Here is a 7,243-nt window from a genome sequence, read left to right as displayed (position 1 = left end):
TGCTTCCTATATGTAGTGGAACCACACAAAGCAACTTATGGACTATAGAAGAAAGTTCTGCTGATCAAGCTGCCAAAGAAAGGAAATCACACCGACTGAAACAAGTGCAAAGACAACAGTCACTTTTCCATCCCAATTAAGGTCCTCTCAGGAGTGGTCCTGAAATGCATCAAGCAGCATGTGTAACAAAAGCTGACAAAGAGTCAAGGAAGTTTCAGAGAAGGCCAAATGAATATCTTGCAAATCATCATGGAGCAATCCATAGAACTCCACTCCTCACATAGTATTCATTGACTTTGAGAAGGCCTTTGAGAGCACTGTGAAAACAAAGATGTGGAGAACTGTGGAAACATTTAGAATCCTGCAGGAAATCAGCAACATTTTAAGACACGTGTATGCCACTACACTTGTCAGGGGTCCAGAATCAAGGATTGCTGTCTAGACCCACTTCAGTCAACTGGTGCAAAATAAATATGTTTGTTGTCACAGATTCTGCACCTAATGATGCTTGATCTTGTGATGAAAAGATAATGAAGGAAAACAGAGTTACACAGTGCAAACCAATAGATCAGTTAGAAGATTTAGACTATAGATGATTTTAAGAATAAAATCAGGAAGGTAAAAGGTACATTTGCAATACTGTGACCTATATGGAAATCAAGGAAGGCCCTTATTAATACAGAGTTGTGAACATTCAAAGTCAAATCTGTCTGTATGGTTGTGAAACGTGGGGACTAACCAGGGGCAACCTCCTGACTTTCGTAAACAGATGTCTGAGTAACATCCTAATGATATGGTAGCCACAGGTTGTTTCAAATGCAGATCTGTATAGAAGGACAAGGCAAACTCTTATCAATACTGAAGTGCAATGCAGAAAATAAATGTGGATCAGGCACACACTAAGGGTACAAATATGCTGGGTGGATTACTCCTCACTCAGTGCTCATCACTGCTTTGCTTTGATAGGGTGGATTATGGGAGACTACTGGCAAAAATGAGTGCAATTGGACTAGACAAAAGAATGACTGAATGGGTTGCTATATTTCTAGAAAAGAGATCTCAGAAAATTAGAGTAGGCAAAGCTTTATCTGACCCTATAATAATTAAGAGGGGAATTCCTCAAGTCAGTATTACTGGACCTTTATATTTCCTTATATATATATATATAAATGATATGAGTAAAGAAGTGGAATCAGAGATAAGGCATTTTGCATATGATGTTATTCTGTATAGAGTAATAAATAAGTTACAAGATTGTGAGCAACTGCAAAATGACCTTGATAATGTTGTGAGATGGACAGCAGGCAATGGGATGATGATAAACGGGATAAAAAGTCAGGTAGTGAGTTTCACAAATAGGAAGAGTTCTCTCATTTTTAATTACTGCATTGATGGGATGAAAGTTCTTTTTGTGGATCATTGTAAGTACGTAGGTGTTAATACAAGGAAAGTGTTCATTGGGGGTAATCACATAAATGGGATTATAAATAAAGGGTACAGATCTCTGCACATGGTTATGAGGGTGTTTAGGGGTTGTGGTAAGGATGTAAAGGAGAGGACATATAATTCTCTGGTAAGACCCCAAACAGAGTATGGTTCCAGTGTATGGGATCCTCACCAGGATTACATGATTCAAGAACTGGAAAAAATCCAAAGAAAAGCAGCTTGATTTATTCTAGTTGATTTCCGACAAAAGATTGATGTTGCAAAGTTTGGGCTGGGATGACTTGGGAGAAAGAAGACGAGCTGCTCGACTAAGTGGTATGTTACAAGTTATTATCCTCATGATTTTTCTGTATTGAAAGTTATTATACAAGAAATAACAAAGTTATTGAATAGGTGGACCAATAAATTACCTTTGTTATTTCTTGTATAAGTGATATGTTCTGAGCTGTCAGCAGAGAGATGGTGTGGAATGACATTAGTAGATGACGAGCCCAACTTAGCAAATGTGGGTGAAACACTGGCAACCAGGAATGAGTTAGCTGGAAAATTTATGATGTCCAATAGCGAACCATTTATATTGGTATTATAAATGTACTCATTTGGGACAAATATTTCAGGTTCCCTATGGGAATCAACTTGTGTATCATAGACGAATACATTTGAGTGGTGTCTTTAAAAGTAGGAAAGATTGCAATATGAAGATAAAGTTGAAATTCAAGAGGACAAATTGGGACTAATATTTGTTTCTAGGAAGGGGAGTTAGGGATTGGAATAACTTACCTAGGGAGATGTTCAATTAATTTCCAATTTCTTTGAAATCATTTAAGAAAAGGCTAGGAAAACAACAGATGGGGTATCTGCCACCTGGGCAACTGCCCTAAATGCAGCATTGTTTGATTGATGCTTCAAGACTCACATCAGCCAACCAGAAGTAGTAGACGCTGAGAGCAGATCGATTTCTCTTCACACAGGAAGCTGAGAAATGCAAAACACATTCCTCTCCAGAATCAAACGGGTTTGATTTTGGAGCGATGTGCTTCTTGAGCGTTGTTCTGTGATTGGTTGGCTCAAAGCCACGGCCGCCTACTCATAATATTATCGGCCTATGTTCACTGAAGGTAAAATATCAATATTAAATTAGTAGACTACTTGTGTAATTATCTTTGTACTCTAAAAATTTAATCTTTCGATAACATACGGATTACACAAGAACCTCGTTTATCTGGCCGTCATTAATCTGGATCTCTGGTTAATCGGATCAAAAATAATAAAATTTATTTTTACTTGTACAGTATTTCTTTTACGGGGGTTGATTCTTCTTGAATGTCTTTTCCGCCAAGGTTAGTTAAGGACAGGAATTGGAAGTAAGTCGGCCGCGGTCTATCAAAGTTACCGTCTCAGCATTTGCCTCGAATTGAGAATGGGAAACCGTGGACTCTTCCAAGTTCCTTGACACATTCGCATGCATTTCCGAATGCTTGGACGTAGATGTGAATGACGTAAATGACTGGTTGAAAAACTACTGTAATTCAGGCTACGGCATAATGACAGATGAATAGATTATTGCCTCTTGTTCCTCCTCGGCAGGTAATGACGAGAGTGATGGTGAATTCGAAAATGAAACCGGCGCTCCATCAGAAGAAACAATGACATATGGAGATGCAACAATGCAGCTGAAGAACTGATAGCCTATTTAGAATCCCAGACTGAAACCACACTGGTATAACTGATCTTAGTAAAACGTCTTTGTGATTGTGCTCCGCGCAAACGCAATACAAATGTAAAACAGAAAAAGCTCACACATTATTTTAGTGCATAAAACAGTCATAAATATAAAAAAAGTGTTCTTATATTCTTTTGTACAATTGAAAAACGGCATTACTGTACAACTTTCATTAATATATTATATAACATATACTGTATTTGTTCTTTTTGTTTTTTCTGGATTATCCAGATTTCGACAATCCGGATCAGTTCCAGTCCCACTTAATCCGGATAAATGAGGTTCTTGTGAATTTTCTTGAAATGGAAATTAATATTATGTTTCTGCTACTTACGTTATTGTAATGACCAGTTTTTCTTCAATGGAAATAGGATTGACACGATAGTTGCAGTACTTCCGTGGTTCTATGCTGTCTTCACTTTCTTTTAGCAAATAAGAATAATGCCCACGGTATCTCCTGCCTGTTACAAAGGGCGACTAAAAGGAGCCCATGAGAGCGTGGGTTGGCGACCACGGGCCCCTCAGCCAAGTCCTGACATTGCTGAGTGAGGAGTAATCCACTTGGCATGTTCGTACGCTATGTTGCAACACAAATCTCTTTGCCAAACTAATGCTTAAATTGAATTCCCAGGGCACCAGATGCAGAGGCAGACTGAAGATGATATGGATGAGAAGCTGTATGAAAGATGCGAGTAAGGCGGTACAACAAACCTGGCTACAGATCAGAACAGAATCTGATGGCAAAAGTTTGTCAGTGCTGTATGCTGCATATAAAAGCTATAGAATTTGATGTTGGTGATAATTTTCTTCGCAATGTATTCCATAATTTTAATCAGCAATATTCTGGAGTTCATTCACTCAAAGACTAAGAACTTACGATATTCATATTTTTGTGAATTAAATAGGGGTGGTCCTGCATGCCTAGTAGCTAGGTTAGTGTGTGTATAGTATCATGCAAAATTTGATTTAAAGTGACTATGAACATTCTGCCTTGAGTGCTTCAAATCAAAAGCAGTTGTTATTTCAGTTAGTAATGAGTAGTTTGGAATGTTGTGATATGATGATTATGATGCTGCTTGTTTAAAGGGGCATAACATCTAGGTCATCAGCCCCCGAATGTTGTGATATCAGTGGTAGTTTGTTAGAGGAGGTATGTGTTTCATGGTCTGTTGTAAAGAAAATGGTTTGGAATGCTTTGAAATATATAAGTTATTCAATATGTAGCTAAATAACTACACAGAATTTAAGCAATCGCTGTTTTCAGGATTTTAATGCAAAGAATAGGAAGTTACAAATATTAATGTAAAACTGTTGTTTTTAACATTGATAAGTAATGCAATATGGACTACACACCAAAATGAAACATACGATACAGATTTGAGGTCGTTTATTTAATCATGAATAAACACATTTAGGCATATACAAACTGCTGTTATGATGGAGGTGGTGCATTACTTGGTGGGTATAATTAGTTTTAACTTACTTCCTTTATAGTTGACCTCTTATAAAGCAAAAGATTGGGAGTTGAAAAAAATGGTAAATCTTTTTTGTGAGATCTACTTAGGAGAGGGCATACATTTGAAAATGTGATTGGACATTTTACAATAGAGAAAGTGGGATGTACCACTGTCTGTTTAGATCAAGAGATTATCTTCAGGGTGCAGTCGTACACCACTGTACCACATCAGCACCCATATGACAGTTTGTAGTGGGATGGGGGGGGGGTCAGACCTGGGCCTACGTAGTATTTTTAATATTTTGGAATATAAATGGTGACTTGTATTCTCTGGTAGAATAACCCACGGTGTTCCCTGCCTGTTGGTGGGAAACAGTACTACCGCTTCTACGTAATACTGACTTTTAAATCATTTTCTTGATAGGAAAACTCCTGACTAGACTAGATTTTTGCCTTTCCCTGAGAGCTAGGGGGTAGGGGGGTCAGCTCCACCTTGCCCTTGCTCTACCACCTCCTTCTGCCCAAGTCTTTCTTATTGAAATCAACTGCAATATGCATACGATGTCCTATTACGAATGACTAAGTATTCTGGAATAGGTACCAGTACTGCTTGTTAAGAAAAGTATCAGTGATGTTTGCATTGTTGAAAGAATCATACAAGGAACAGCATCAAAGTCATAATGGAGGAAATTCAGGAAACAGAACAATTTGAGTCACTTGATCAATAACAGCAGTCATAATTGGCAGGGGTAGAAAAACATATCAGCAGCTCACAATTGGTCCTGTCTCTGGAAGTGGGTGAATACTATATTCAGAACTCAAGGCTGCCACTCAGTATTAATACACTAAGTAATTTTTTTCTAAAATAAAACAAAAAGTAACATATTGCATATTTTCTTTACAAAGCAATCTTTACACCACCGCTTGCAGCAATCTGTCATTTTTTTAAAATCAGAAGTACTTCATACTACAATAACAACAAAGTACTATAAAAATGAATATTAGATTAATAACTAAAAAAAAAGTTTACTATGAACCATTAAATTGATATTTTTTCTGGAAAGTGTTTGTTATAAGACACATCCATTTAAGTTCTTCTGCATACATTATACTTTCATGTGTACATTTCTTTAAAAGCTATTTGTTTGGGGCGTTGACCTATGAAGATCTTTTGCACCATATGTGAGAAACCTGCGTGTATTATGTAAATGGCGGAAGTGTAAAGTGTTGAATATGAGGAAAGGAACATTAAGGACGACACAAACACCCAGTCCCCAGGCCAGGGATATTAATCATTTACAATTAAAAACCCCTGACCCGGCCAGGAATCGAACCCGGGGCCGCCGGGTGACAGGCAGTCATGTTGCCCCCTATACCACAGGGACGGACATAGAATTGAGCTAACGGCACGTGATGTTTCCAAGCGGTCATCCATCCAAATACTGACTACACCCAATGTTGCTTAACTGCAGTGATCGGACAAGAACCGGTGTATTCAACATGGTATGGCCGTTGGCTGTTTGTGTACAAGCTTCCTCTTGTTTTAAAGTTATCATTCCTTGAAGCATTCCGCGGGCAACCTTTGTATCCCCAAGATCATTTCTTTTCACAGCTTCTTTAACTTCAGTTTTACTTCTTCAAAAAGCTTGTCACTCTTTCCTCACTTTGACCTTTTTTCTAAGTTTTGAAATCTTCAAGTTCTTCAGTATTTAAGTTGTACTGTATTATTTACTTTCTCTTTCAGTTTTGGTGCACTTTTCTTCCTCTCTCTCAACTTTTTATGCTCATTCTTTTCTTTTCTGGATGAGCAGTGTAACAAGAGTAAGCAGATGTTGTCAATATCAATTGCTTCATTGTGATGAGATCAGTTGTGGTTTTTTTTTTACTGCAGTAATTTTAAAAAGCATCCTGAATACTAAATAAATATAAGAATAAATGTTATTCTTGTATTTAACATTCCTGCTGACATGGCTGATGCTTTGTCATCGTCAAATCTTGGCTCAACTGAGAAAAAACCATCTCTGCATCTGCCCTCCCATGGCATACAGTGAAAAATATCAAAAGATATCACCTACTTCAGCATATTTGTGCTTCCCACAAGGAAGTTCTAGATTAATATGTAGTTTCCAGTACTTATAAATTGCAGATTTTTAATTTGCCCTAACTTTCTCCAACTTAAGTATTTTCCATTCATCTAGAAGAATAATACTAATTCTTATTATTATTGTTGTAAAGAATATCATTGGGAAGAACTTTTGCAGTTATCTGAATTTCTCTCCTTAGGTTGTAGGAAACAGGTATACATTAAAGAGCAGGCAGAAGTAGATAATGATTTTTTCCTTCCCACGAGATGTTTGCAACTGGTGGTACAGTGTTCCTGTACACTATTCAGAAGAAAAAAAACATCCGGCTCCATGGCTAAATGGTAAGCGTGCTGACCTTTGGTCCAGAGAGTCCCAGGTTTGATTCCCGGCCAGGTCGGAGATTTTAACCTTAAAATGGTTAATTCTCTTCTCTCGGGGACTGGGTGTTTGTGCTGTCCCCAACATCCCTGCAACTGACACACCACATACAACACTATCCTCCAACACAATAACACGCAGTTACCTACACATGGT

At 37.7% G+C, this 7,243-nt stretch overlaps 1 pseudogene; it reads right to left on the bottom strand.

Moving 5' to 3' along the window:
* Window positions 1-6,023: 6,023 nt before the first annotated feature.
* On the bottom strand, window positions 6,024-6,142 carry LOC136886925 (5S ribosomal RNA; annotated as a pseudogene).
* Between the last annotated feature and the right edge of the window lie 1,101 nt (window positions 6,143-7,243).

This window comes from Anabrus simplex, chromosome X (assembly GCF_040414725.1).
Source record: "Anabrus simplex isolate iqAnaSimp1 chromosome X, ASM4041472v1, whole genome shotgun sequence".
NCBI lineage: Eukaryota > Metazoa > Arthropoda > Insecta > Orthoptera > Tettigoniidae > Anabrus > Anabrus simplex.
The sequence above is the reverse complement of the archived record's forward strand: the minus strand, read 5'-3'. Positions and strand labels throughout refer to the sequence as shown.